Source organism: Scyliorhinus torazame, chromosome 5 (genome assembly GCF_047496885.1).
Source record: "Scyliorhinus torazame isolate Kashiwa2021f chromosome 5, sScyTor2.1, whole genome shotgun sequence".
Lineage (NCBI taxonomy): Eukaryota > Metazoa > Chordata > Chondrichthyes > Carcharhiniformes > Scyliorhinidae > Scyliorhinus > Scyliorhinus torazame.
Window position 1 is genome coordinate 242980815 of NC_092711.1, and position 14488 is coordinate 242995302.

At 45.3% G+C, this 14488-nt stretch overlaps 1 protein-coding gene across 1 annotated transcript in view; it reads left to right on the plus strand.

Moving 5' to 3' along the window:
- The window catches only part of pof1b (POF1B actin binding protein), a 121962-nt gene extending 118159 nt beyond the window's left edge, over nt 1–3803 (plus strand). The window contains exon 16 of the mRNA XM_072505224.1: nt 1673–3803. The gene's annotated coding sequence lies outside the window, so the exon portion shown is untranslated. The remainder of the gene's footprint in view (nt 1–1672) is intronic.
- The last annotated feature ends 10685 nt before the right edge of the window (nt 3804–14488 follow it).

Here is a 14488-nt window from a genome sequence, read left to right on the forward strand (position 1 = left end):
TGGCAGGGCTACAGAGCTTAGATCTAATGTGTTTGTTGTGGAATCGCTTAGCTATGCCTATTACTTGCTGCTTATGCTGTTTCATAGAATTTACAGTGCTGAAGGAGGCCATTCGGCCCATTGAGTCTGCACCACCCTTGGAAAGAGCACACTACTCAAGCCCACACCTCTACCCTATCTCCATAACCCTGTAACCCCACTAAACCATTTTGGACACTAAGGGCAATTTAGCATGGCCGATCCACCTAACCCGCACATCTTTGGACTTTGGGAGGAAACCGGAGCACCCGGAAGAAACCCACACACACACTGGGAGAACGTGCAGACTTCGCACAGACAGTGACCCAAGCTGGAATTGAACCTGGGACCCTGGAGCTGTGGAGCAACTGTGCTAACCACTATGCTACCCTGCTGTCCACAAGTAGTCCTGTGTTGTAGCTTCACCAGGTTGACACCTCATTTTTTGGATGCCTAATGTTGCTTCTTGCATGCTTTGCTGCACTTTTCATTGAACCAGGGTTGATCCCCTAGCTTAGTGGTAATGGTAGATTGGGGGATATGCCAGGCCATGAGGCTGCAGATTGTGGTTAGATATAATTCTGCTGCTGCTGATGGCCCACAGCGCCTCATAGATGCTCAGTCTTGATTGGTAGATCTGTCGAAATCTATCTCATCTAGCATGGTGGTAGTGCCACACAACATGATGGAGGTTATCTTCAATGTGAAGACGAGACTTTGTCTCCACAAGGACTGTGCGGTGTTCAATTCTACCGATGCTGTCATGGACAGATGCATCTGCAGCAGGCAGATTGGTGAGGATGAGGTTAGGTAGGTTTTTCCCTCTTCTTGGTTCCCTCACCACCTGCTGCAGTCTCAGTCTAGCAGCTATGTCTTTTAGGACCCGGCCAGCTCGGTCTGTGGTGGCACTACCGAGCCACTCTTGGTGTTGAACATTGAAGTGCCCCACCCAGAGCATATTCTGTGCTCTTGCCACCCTCCGTGCTTCCTCCAAGTGGTGTTCAACATGGAGGTGTACTAATTCATCAGCTGATGGTGGCCAGTACGTGGTAATCAGCAGGAGATTTCCTTGTCCATGCTTAACCTGAAGCCAAGAGACGTCATGGCGTGCAGAGTTGATGCTGAGGACTCCCAGGGCAATTCTCTCCCAACTGTATGCCACTGTGTTGCCAACTCTGCCCACATACCCAGGAATGGTGATAGTGGTGTCTGGGACCTTGTCTGTAAGGTATGATTCTGAGAGTATGACTATGCCAGGCTGCTGCTTAACTAGTCTGTGAGACAGCTCTCGCAACTTTGGCACAAGCCCCCAGTGAGGAGGACTTTGCAGGGTCGGCAGGGCTAGGTTTGCCATTTTCATTTCTGGTGCCTGGTTCGATGCCGGGTGGTCCGTCGGGTTTCGTGCTCATCATTAGACTTTTAATTCCAGATATTTTATTGAGTGGTGGGATTCGAATCTGGGTCCCAAGATCATTATCCTGGGTCTCTGGTTACTAGTCCAGTGACAATACCACTATGCTGCCTACTCCTTCTAGGAGGAAAATGTGGAAAATGTATAATGTTGAAAATGTGGGTGCCTCGTAATTTACACTAAGTTAAGGACTATTCTGCAGAATGGCCTTGCATCAAACTTTATTTTTTGTTTTCACTTTAGGAATTCTTTCGAAGACATAATCAAATACGGAGAGCCAATGTTAACTATTTTGAAAGAGAAGTTACTCAACATATTCCCCAATTGCCGAAGGTTTCTCTGACCCAGTTATTAAAAAGTTAAAATAATTGATCAACGCTAAATGTATATTTATGGGTCGGTGTCAGTTTAGTTTAGTTAATTCAGTTAATTTTTGCTACGGTTCAATTGGAGGTTGTGGGGGCATGAGGGCTTTGCTTTTTATCTTGCAATTAAATAAGATTTTATTAAGGAGACAAATAGGAATTTGTAGTATGGTTTAAAGACTAGGGTGTAAAAGCATGTAAACTGTAGTACAAACAGTGATAAGAGCATGAATCCAAACAATGTTGTCCAATATGTGAGCCACATGTTAACCATATTTCTGGTTAGCAAATAAAGTGTAATAGACATTGTAATTGAGAATGTGATCTCCATACTCTATTTGCAAGGCATACACTCCATGTCCTTTCACTGTTTTATTGAAAGGTTAGATTAAAAAACAGAACATGCACGTACTTTACGTCCTCAATTGTGTAATGTTAATTACCTGTATTGTTTAAATGTGTGGAAGGTGTTTTTGACTTTACTTAGTGCATATGGTGGATAACAATGATTTGGAAGTGGCAATGCACATGACAACATTGCCTTTCATTTGTGATTATCTATTTTTCAAGGAAATCAGAAAAATGCTATGTATGTTTGCCGAAAAACAGGGGCATTGCTAATGACTTATCGGGCGTTTTATAAAACCTTCTGTTCTGAAGCAGTTTTGACAATTGATAATAGTTGAGACGTTTGTCATTTTTGGTTAGGAATTTTAATATTAAGATGTTTGTTGCATGACTGGGGTTATTGGCCTTCTAAACGTTACAGACCCAGAGAGAGAGAAAATTCTATTTATACTTGAGAAAACAACTTTCGTGCCAGCCATTTAAAAAATCATGCATCCTAATATACACGATTCAGGATGATTTGGGTGGCGCAGTAGCACAATGGTTAGCCTAGTTGCTTCACAGCTCCAGTGTCCCTGATTCGATTCCCGGCTTGGGTCACTGTGCGGAGTCTGCACATTCTCTCCGTGTCTGTGTGGGTTACCTCCGGTTGCTCCGGTTACCTCCCACAGTCCAGAGATGTGCTGTTAGGTGGATTGGCCATTCTAAATTATCTTTAGGTTAGGTGGAGTTACTAGGTTACAGGGATAGGGTTCCAAGAGCTGGGTTCGATGGGCCAAATGGCCTCCTGCACTGTAAATTCCATGATTTCAGACTAGCAGATATCATTAATTATTTCTGATTCAAATTTTAATGATTTGAGAATTAAACTGAACAGTGCAAAATGGACAAAATGGATTTCTAGCTGAAGAAATTATATTTTGCATGCAACATACTCTTAATTCATAGATTTAGTGCAAACAGTAACTGAAACAGAAGTAGACGGTTACTTTTTTTAAATATCGGGAGAATAAGTGTCTACAAGTACAAGATGAGGCACAGGCTGTATCATCTAAATATTATTAGTAACACCGGTTCATTGGCAAAAATGTTTAATTATAGCTCATTATTCCGTCTTGGAACCGCTCACAATTTCATAGATTACAATAGAATTTGCAGTGCAGAAGGAGGTCATTCAGCCCATCGAGTCTGCATCGGCTCTTGGAAAGAGCACCCTACCCAAGGTCAACACCTCCACCCTATCCCCGTAACCCAGTAACCCCACCCAACACTAAGGGCAATTTATCATGGCCAATCCATCTAACCTGCACATCTTTGGACTGTGGGAGGAAACCGGAGCACCCGGAGGAAACCCACACACACACGGGGAGGATGTGCAGACTCTGCACAGACAGTGACCCAAGCTGGGATCTAACCTGGGACCCTGGAGCTGTGAAGCAATTGTGCTATCCACAATGCTACCGTGCTACGCCTAAGTGAGAAGTGAGATTTAAGTGAGAAGTCCAGTTTGGAGTTGATATAAAATAGGTGAAGTTCTATATCACTTGGTAATTCTTCCTATTGTGTTCTTGGAGATACCTGGTCAATCATCAGGTAGCCAAAAGCACATTATGAAGCTAAATGTTTTTGTGGAATTGCCTAAATAAAAATGTAAAATAGAAGTTTGCCTTTTGACTCAATTTATTATTTGTTCTGTGGCTGTCTTTTTACCATTTGATTTTAGGTGTGGGCTTCAATGCATTCACCATTGTTCTACTGCCAACTAGGCTGGCTGCTGCAGTACATTATCCATTTCTATGTTCCCTCTTACCTATGATCTGAAACTAATTTCGGAATATCTTTTCAAATCTGTTATTCTAATGGGCAGCACAGTGGTTAGTACTTCAGAGCGCCAGGGTCTCGGGTTCGATTCCCGGCTTGGGTCACTGGTCTGTGCGGAGTCTGCACGTTCTCCCTGTGGCTGCGTAGGTTTCCTCCCAGAAGTCCCGAAAGACATGCTGTTAGGTAATTTGGACATTCTGAATTCTCCCTCTGTGTACCCGAACAGGTGCCGGAATGTGACGACTAGGGACTTTTTACAGTAACTTCATTGCAGTGTTAATGAAAGCCTACTTGTGACAATAAAGATTATTGTTATAATGCTGCTCAGAAGCACAATTCTAAAAATAGATATCGAAGTAATTTAGAGGACGTTTGTAAGGAGACTAATTGGACATTGCTTGAAAAGATGGGTTGAGGAAGAAGTGGAGAGCCCCTGGGCTCCTGGATTCCCTGAGGGATCTCCGCCGCTTTAAATACATCCAACTACGGGACATTCGTAATCATTTTGGGTGAAGAATTCCGAAGGTACAAACCCCCACCCCCCTTTGAATGAAGACATTTCTCCTAATCTCAGTCCTAAATGAAATACCCGTTATCCTCAGTTAGATCTAAGACGGGGGCGGAATTTCAATTGGAACCCTGTGGAATGGGTCAGAGTTGGAGCCAGTTGCTGAGGTAAGAGACATAATACATGAAGGAAATTAGAAAGCAAGAAAGACTAACAAGCTAAAAAGAGACAAACAGAAATCCCGTCAGATAGAAGTTCAAGGTGGACATTCCTGGAAGAGAAGTGACAGAAAAACTAAACACAAAGCAAAATATTATGTGGATACCAAAAAACTCCCCCCAAAAATTGCTCAGCAAGTCCAGCAGTTTTTAAGAGAGCAAGATAGTTAATGGGCAGGATTTTGCACCCCCTCCATGCAAAGTGTTTTGCAGAGGGATCTTACGGTCCTGTTGCTGACAGTGGGGTTTCCTGTTGTTCATACCCTTTGCTGTTGGGGAACCCACGACTGAGGGTCACCATCAGTAGGCTAGAAGATCCCGCTGGCGTGAAGGGCTGGAAAAATCCTACCCAACATTTCAGGTCGATGACCTTTTAGTCGGTGTACGAGTGGAACCCATTTCCAGAATAACCGACTGACTGACCTGACCTGACTTTTTCCCACACCCAACAGCTTGCAGCCTGAGCTTGTTTTACTGTAACTTGTCCCATTTTGATCGTGTCTGCCCACCTTGATTTTTCAGAATTACCTCATTGTAAACATGTTCAGCCAAGTCAAATTAACTTCCCAAAAGATTGAATATGTCCATTGTGTTAAATATATCAAACTCCGCAAACATGCCCTACTGGTTTTCTACATAACAGTATGACATCTTATGGCCTCCAGCCAATTTATTTTTCACATTTCACTTACACAATGCCAACTGAATGTCAAGTCTAGTGTTACAATCGCAGAGTGGCACACCTAGTGTACAATTACCAACCTTTAATTATTTATGGTTTCCCTTTGGATATACTTAGCACATAATTTTATTTATTTTATTTTTTCCTTGCAACAGTATTGCTCTAATTATTTAGCCGTAACATTCTTGTCACTGAATTGAAACTTTAGGAGATTGTTACATGAAGTTCAGAAATACAATATGCAGCAATCATATTCATATTATGGGTGTGACTCAAAATGAGCATTTAAATGTATAAAATATAAAGCACCAATGCTCGTAGCGATGGCAAACTAGGAGATTGAATTCTTATTGTTTTGCATGGTGAGAAACACTTGAAAGGTGATGAAGGGAACAAGAATGAGGAGCAACTCGAGCCTGCTCCATCATTCAATAAGATCACAGATGATCTGATTATGGTCTCCATAATGCTTTTTCTCCCTTGTCGACCACAAACAAAATCTATTATCAGGAATGAAAATATTACACATTTAAAAAAAAAATATTTTACTCAAGGTATTTTCATATAAACAAACAAAAGCAGCAGAACAAGCAAACAACATTATAAACAACCAACACCCACTGGTTCTCACATCCTGCCTTCCCCATTTTAACCCCCTTACCCAAAGCTCCATAACCCCCCCTCGAAATATCCCCCACACACCGTATCCTCCAGGTAAACACATCCATCGACCCCCCCCCCACTCAAGATGAACGTAACCTTTTCCGGCCTCAGGAATTCCACCAGGTTGCTTGCCCACACCCAGGCTCCAAGGCCCGCCACCCAAACAAATACGCCTCCGTGCTATCAAGGAGGCAAAGATCAAGGCATTGTCTCCCCACACCCAATGGATCCTAGGGTCTGCCGAAACCCTGAATAATGCCATATTTGGACATGGGACCAGCACCTTGGACATCACGTTCGTGAACCCCTGCCAGAACCCCTTCAATCTTGGACATGCCCAGAACATGTGGACACCGCCCAAACCTATCCTCTATCCCCTCAAAGAACCTACTCATTCTTGCGACCGTCATATGCGCCCTATGTACCACTGTAAACTGGATGAGGCTTCGCCTTGCACAGGACGAGAATGCATTCGGCCTCTGTCCATGTCTCAGCCCCCACCTTCCCTCCCAGCTACTCCTCCCATGTGCTTTATGACCTCCACCAGGGCCCCCTCCCAATTCATAAACTCCTTATATACATCTGATACCTTCCCCTCCCCTATCACGTACCTCAACAGCACCTTGTCTTGCAATTCCAGGGGTGGCAGCCCAGGAAAGAACAAAGAAAAAGAACAATACAGCACAGAAACAGGCCCTTCAGCCCTCCAAGCTTGAGCCGCTCATGATGCACTAACTAAACACTTACTCAGTCCGTATCCCTCTAAAGAAAGGATGGCACCTCCTCACAAGGACTCTGACATGTAAGTGCCTAAAACCGTGCCCCTGGGCAACTTGTACATTTTCTCAAACTTCACAAATTTGCCCCTGATGAACAGATCGCCAAATTGCTCAATCCCTGCCTGCTGCCACCCCTGGAACCTCGCATCCAACCCCCCTACTCTCCCCTGGCACAAACCTATGGTTGTCACAGATCGCTGCCCAAAATCTGTCTCCACTGCCCCCACACCCTAGGGGTCGACACCACCACTGGGCTAACGGAATACCTGGCAGTGAAAAAGGCAGAGGCGCCGACAACAAAGCCCTCAAACATGTTCCCCAACATGATGCCATCTCTATCCGTCCCCACGCCAGCCCATCCCCTTGATCCATTTCCTAACCATAGCAATATTTGCCGGTCGTCATGTTGTGCAGCGCCAGCCTCCCCCCCCCATTTCCCCTGCTCCAGCAAAGCCCTCCTCACCTGCGGAGTTTTCCCCGCCCACATAAATTCAGAGATCAGCGCATTGACCCTCTTAAAAACCAACTTGGGGACGAAGATTGGGAGGTTCTGGAACACAATCAGCAATCTTTGCAGCACCGTCATTTTTACTGTCTGCACCCACCCCACCAGCAACAGCATATCTCACCTTTTGAAAATCACTTTCATCCACTCACCAGCTGTGCCAAGTTGCAGCTACACCCGTATCACCTAGATACCCAAGTATCTAAACCTCGCCCCACCACCCAAAACGGCAACTCCCCTAACCTCCTTACTGCCCTCTAGCCTATAGGGAACACCTCGCACTTCCCCATATTCAACTTGAATCCCGGAAACCGGCCAAATTCCTCTAAAATCCCCATGATGCCTCCGATACTGCCCAACGTGTTTGAAATATACAACAGCAAGTCGTCCGAGACCCTGTGCTCGAAGCCTTAAGCACCATTGCCAACAGCCCTATCACCAAGGCGAAGAGCAACGGGTGGGTGGAGAAGCAGGCACCCCTGCCTTGTCCCCGGAAGCAGCCCGAACTCACTCGGTTTGTTCACATACTTGCAACCGGACCCAGTCTACAAACCCCTTCCCGAACCCGAACTGCCCCAACACCTACAGCTGGTACGCCCAGTCCACCCGATCAAACGCCTTCTCCGTGTCTATTGCCATCACTACCTCCACCTCCTGCCCCTCCAAAGACTTAATGATTACATTAAGCAGCCTCCTCACGTTCACCGTCAACTACCTCCCCTTCACAAAGCCCATTTGATTTTCACCTATCACCCTCAATTCGCGAAGCCAGCACCTTGGCATCTACTTCAGTAATGATATCGGGAGGTACAACCCACACTGCTCCAGATCCTTATCCTGCTTTAATAACAGGGAGTTGTAAGCCTGTGACAATGTAGCTCTCCCCATCTTCCTTGCTTCATTATACGCCCTCACCATCAGTGGCCCTAGGTCCCTCCCCAAACGTTTTATAAATCCACCACTGGGAACCTGTCCGACCTGGGGCCTTCCTTGCCTGCATCGTCCCCATACTCTCCATCATCTCCCAAAGTTCAACTGGAATCCCCAGGCCCTGCACCAGCTTCTCCTCTACTGTTGGAACTCTAGCCCGTCCAAAAAGCACCGTATTCCCTCAGAACTTTGAGGTGGTTCACCAGGATGTTGCCTGGGATGGAACATTTAAAGTTATAATGAGAGGTTGGATAGACTTGGGATGTTTTCACTGCAGCAGAGAAGATTGACTGGGCGACCTGATCGAGGTGTACAGGATTATGGGGGGCATAGGGAGCAGCTGTTCCTCTTAGTTGAAGGTTCAGTTACGAGGGGACACAAGTTCAGGGTCAGGGCAGGAGGTTTAAGGAGTAAGTTGCTGACGGTCTGGACTGCACTCCCTGGGAGGGTGATAGAGGCAGGTTGCCTCACATCCTTTAAAAGGTACCTGGATGAGCACTTGGCAAGTCATAACATTCAAGGCTATGGGCCAAGTGCTGGCAAGTGGGATTCGGTAGTCAGGTCAGGTGTTTTTCATGTGTCGGTGCAGACTCGATGGGCCGAAGGGCCTCTTCTGCATTATTATTCTGTGATGTGATTCTGAGACCTTCCTATGGAAGCTAAAGAATTTCCCAACTGCTCGACCCACGATCGCAAAAAACTGCAGTGCGGTGAACTCAGCCCTACGCATTACACAAGCTTGTCACCCTCCCATTGATTCTATCCACAGACAGTGGAAGGCAGACAGTACTGTCAGAGCCCCCCCTCCCCCCACCCAGGCTTTGCCCTCTTCCAAACCCTTCCATCAGGCAGAAGATACAGAAGTCTGGAGACCCGCACATCCAGACAGTAGGAACAGTTTCTTCCCTACAGTTACCAAACTCCTCAACAACTCTCCCTCGGACTGATTTGTTCCCGATAACACACTATTGACAATGCTCTATGCTGCTCTTGCTTATCATAGAGTCATAGAATTTACAGTGCAGAAGGAGGCCATTCGGCCCATCAGGTCTGCACTGGCTCTCACAAAGAGCACCCTACACAAGCGCACATTTCTACCCTATCCCCGTAACCCAGTAACCCCCACTTATGTCGTATTAGTTTGTTATTTTGCCCTTGTTCCATACTGTAACTAATTATTTATTTGTCAATGTACTGTGTACTTTTTCACATTCACTGTAACTATCTAAATTTTATTTGTTTACTGTGTATGTACTATGCATGCTGCAGAAAAATACTTTTCACTGTACTTCGGTACATGTGACAACAATTAAATAAATAAAACAAAATAAAATAAAATAAATGAAAAAAACCACTAACAGTCATTCTTGAAGCAGGACAAAATGTAAATAACGCCGTCTCCTTACAGAACTGCGGGAGGGGTCGTAAAGCACTCTTAGAAGATGGTTCTGACCTGGTCATAAGATTGAAAATGCACCCTACCGCCCCCGGGATTTTTGCTTCAGCTGTCACACTCCTTGTAACATCTGATTTGTATTGATCATTATATATTTCAGCCTTGATTACTTCAATTATTTTATTCTTTTATTATCTCAATTATGTGTTGTGTTTTGATATTTCAATAAGACATTTGTCAAAGTTTGTAAGGTTTAATGGAAAATATGTTTGTTCATGTTATAAATGCAAAACTCTGGTATTGTGCCAACATTTAACTTACCGTTTAACGTTAGTGCAGGAAGGGGAACAACAACTGGTGGACTGGAGAATATGATTGGCCAGCATTCCATCTATATTATTTTAGAGATTATAGCTATCCTCTACACTGTCCACCACTCGACCAATCTTTGTGTGGTCTGCAAATTTCCCAATTAGGCGCCCCACGTTCACGTCCAAATCGTTAATATATAACACAAACAGCAAGGATTCCTGTTATTAAACCAAATTTTTATCCAGTTTGCCACATTGCCCTGCATTCCAGGGGCTTTCACCAATCCATATACACCACATCCACTGCACTACCTTCATCAACCCTTCTTGGCACTTCCTCAAAGAATTCAATCAAATTTGTGAGGCAAGACCTTCCTTTAACAAACCCATGCTGACTATCCCTGACTAGTCCTTGCCTTTCTATGTAACTATCTCTCTGGATTTATTCTACTAATTTGCCCACCACTGATTTAAAACTAACTGGCCTATAATAGTTTGGCTTTTTTTAAATCTCTTTTTAAACAATGGAACCACGTTTGCATTTCTCCAGTCCTCTGGTACCTCCCCTGTATCTAGTGAGGATTGGAAAATCATACTCAGAGCATCTGCTATCTCCTCCCTGTACTCCTTCAGTAGCCTTGGATACAATCCATCGGGCCCTGGCGACTCATCCACTTTCAACGATTTCAATCCTTTTGAGTACTTCCTCTCTCTCTTTAGGATTATCCCATCCTGTGTCTCTGTGTACCTCCTGCACTATTATATCTGCATCATCCATTTCCTTTGTAAACAAAATATTAATTTAAAACCCTTCCCACAGCCTCTCCATCTATATCTTAACATTGTGGAAATGTTAACATTTTACAAAGGATATTGAGGCACCTACCAAGGTTGAGGTCATGAGAAGGAATGGATTGTACCCGTCTTGAGAAAAGCTTAATGGGAGATCTAATAAAAATAGTCCTAAATTCTAAAAGGTTTTCACAGAGCAAGGAGGAAGCAACTGGGTCGACAACCAAGGTCATCGCTTTAAAATCTTTGGCAAAAGAACGGAGCGTTAAAGAGATTCTCCTCGCCCCCCCGCCCCCCCCCCCCCCCCCCAAAAACACTTGGGAGTTATTGAGATGTAGAGAGCCACAGTAAATGAAAAGTTAGCAGAAGCAGATTCTATAAGAACATAGAACATACTGTGCAGAAGGAGGCCATTCGGCCCATCGAGTCTGCACCGACCCACTTAAGCCCTCACTTCTACCCGAACCCCGTAACTAAATAACCCCTCCTAACCTTTTTTTGGTCACTAAGGGCAATTTATCATAGCCAATCCACCTAACCTGCGCGTCTTTGTACTGTGGGAGGAAACCGGAGCACCCGGAGGAAACCCGCGCAGACACGGGGAGAATGTGCAGACTCCTCACAGACAGTGACCCAGCGGGGAATCGAGCCTAGGACCCTGGCGCTGTGACGCCACAGTGCTAATCACTTGTGCTACCGTGCTGCCCAAAGGGAGGGGAGGCTTCCTTCGAGCCGGAAATAAAATATTTGGCATAGACAAATAGACATGTATTTGAAGAGGTATAATTTTTAGGATTATGGGGGAAAGAGTAGCATGTGGAAATGAATTTGATAGCTATTGCCAAAGGCTTGCACAAGCGAGATAAACAGACGGGCATCCTTCCTTGCTGTACATTTGACGATCCCAGTGAAGTAAAAGAAAACATTTAAAAAATGTTATTCCAATTGAGCTGCTGCTCACTTTATGTTACTCCCATTTTTTTTCTAAAGTCTTTTTATTGGTTTGCATTTATAGTAACATTGTACAGAATTATAAAGATATCTACACAATGGGTATGTATCCACACACACTAGTAAAGAAAAACAAAAAGACACAACTATAGGACCATACACAGGTATGTATATAAAGGTTGTGTGTATAGATACAGATACGGAGCCCCTCCCCCTTCCTTTGTTCCATTTATCCATCCCGATTCTGGTCGCTCTCTTTTCCCCCCTCTTATTGGTTGTTGGTTAGAAACAGGTCTTGGACCAGGCTGGTGAATCGCTTCCATGTGTTGTGGAAGCCTTCCTCAGATCCCCGTATGGAGAATTGTATTTTTTCCAATTTGAGGAATTCCGCTAGGTCGGACAGCCAGTCCGTGGCCTTGGGTGGCACTGTCTATCTCCAGTTGAGGCGGAGTCTCCAACGGGCGATCAGGAAAGTGAAGGCTCGGGTATCTACCCTTCTTGCCGTAAAGAGTTCTGGTTGTTCCGATACCCCAAAGACCGCCACTAGTGGGCATGGCTCCACCTTCACAACCTTGGACTTTGCCTTGAAGAAGGCCATCCATGATCCGACAAGTTTGGGGCAAGGCCGAAACATGTTGATGTGGTTGATCGCGCCTCCCTGGCACCATTCACATTTGTCCTCCAGCTCCAGGAAGAACCCACTCATGCATATTCTTGTCAAGTGCGCCATGTGCACTACTTTCAGCTGCATTGGGCTTAGCCCTGTGCATGAGGTCGAGTTTGCCAATGCAGGGCGTCACTCCCGAGTCCTCCCCCATCTCACCTAGCTCTTCCTCCCATTTCTCCCTGGTCTTGTCCAGTGATGGTCATACCTCCTCTAATAGTTGTCCGTACATGTCAGCACAGTTACCATCACCTAGTTCGCCAGCAGCTAGTAGTCTGTCCAGTAGGGAACTTTGTGGAGGAAGTTCCTTAATTGTATGTTGCGCAGTTCCCTTTCGGGAGTTGGAGCTTGTTCATCAGTTCCCCCAGGGTCGCTACTCTGCCATCTATGAATAAGTCTCCTACCATCAGTGTCCCTTCGTCCTGTCGCCACCTTTTAAAGAAGGCATCTATTGTTGCAGGGGTGAATTTACAGTTCTTGCAGATGGGGGCCATTGCAGACATTACTCTCCTGTCCAGCTTTCCTAGTATCTGTGCTACACATTCTGTTGGGTTTCTGCCCTCTGTGCACTCAGGTAGCCGGACATTCCCGAGGTTCTGGCGACGAGATCTGGTCTTCCACCTTCCCCTTGAGCACACCCTGGACCGCCACCAACCTTGCCACTTCTGCCTTAAGTGAGGTGATCCACTCACTCTGGTCAGTGGGGTGCTTTTTCCAATTCCGGCACCAATTCCTGGGCCTCCAATCGCTGCTCCGTCCTCTTCAGTCCCTGCTTGAAGGGTGCCAAAGCGATTACTATCGCCGACTTCACAATCACCATGAGATCTTCCTTAATGGAGTCCCTGGGCTGGATTCTCCTGTGTCGGGATTTTCCGTTGTGCCGGCAGCCCAGGAATTTCCCAACGGCGTGGGGATGCCCATAATGGGAAACCCCATTGGCCGGCTGGCGAGACGGAGAATCTTGTCCCCTATGTTTTAGGCGCTTTTGTGTAAGGAGTTCCATCCGCTGCCCTGTCCAGCATGTCTGGCTCTGCATCGCTCCTCGTGACTGCGGTCTGGATCTTCCTCTCCTGACTCTTGCTGCTCTTATTGTTTTTACAGCTCCTTGGCTGATTTGAGGACATTTCCTTGGGTGGCTGTTAGTTCAGGGCAGGGAGTGGGAAGTGGGGGAGGTTTGTTGGTTTAATGACCTATTTTCAGGTTAAAAGGACCCCGAAGTTGAGGTTTCCAGGGGAGAGGCACCTTTTATGTGACTGTTCAGCATATCACCGCCAACTGAAGTCTTTAGTCCCATTTTCAGCAGCACTGACATAATTGTGTTATTGTGGCGCCATTACTCGACTTTTCCATAGCTTTTCTATGCACGTCATGCATCTTTTGCTGACTCTATTGGTACAAGCATCTCCTACTGATGGAATCATAAACTTACAAAGAGATGGAGTTTCATTTACTTTTCTTTCAGCTATATTTAAAACAATACAATGCCCTTAATAGCAAATTGGAGGGTCAAGAGCAAGCAAATAAATTAAAGCCCTGAGTAAAATGTAACAGGAACACCGAAAATTATTCAGAATGTGTGGCTACTACAGGTTTACCATAAAACTGAAAAATTGTGCTGAAGGCAAAATGATGCTCATGTCAACTGCTCATCGAACTGAACCATATTCATCCAACACCTCAACTAGAGCTGGTTCTCAAATTTATTTCCAAGACTTGAGTGATTGAAACTGTCCCCAAGAGCAGGGGGGAAAAAAATCAACTTACATCTGTTCTAAATTCTTCTTTTTGAAAAGATATTTTTATTCAAAATTTTACAAAACCACTACCAAACAAAAGGCAACAAAAACAAACAAAGAATTAACAACTTAACAAAACAAGGTGGGATAGCTACAATTTACAAGAAAAATCTATCCACAACCCATACACCCCCCCCCCCCCCCCCCCCCCCCCCCCGGTTTGCTGCTGCCGACCTCCTCACTCAACGTTCCGCGAGAAAGTCAAAGAACGGTTGCCACCGCCTGGAGAGCCCCAGCAAGGACCCTCTCAAGGCAAACTTTATCCTCTCCAAATCTAGAAACCCAGCCACTGACCCAAGTCTCCATACCTGGGGGTTTTGCAAACCTCCA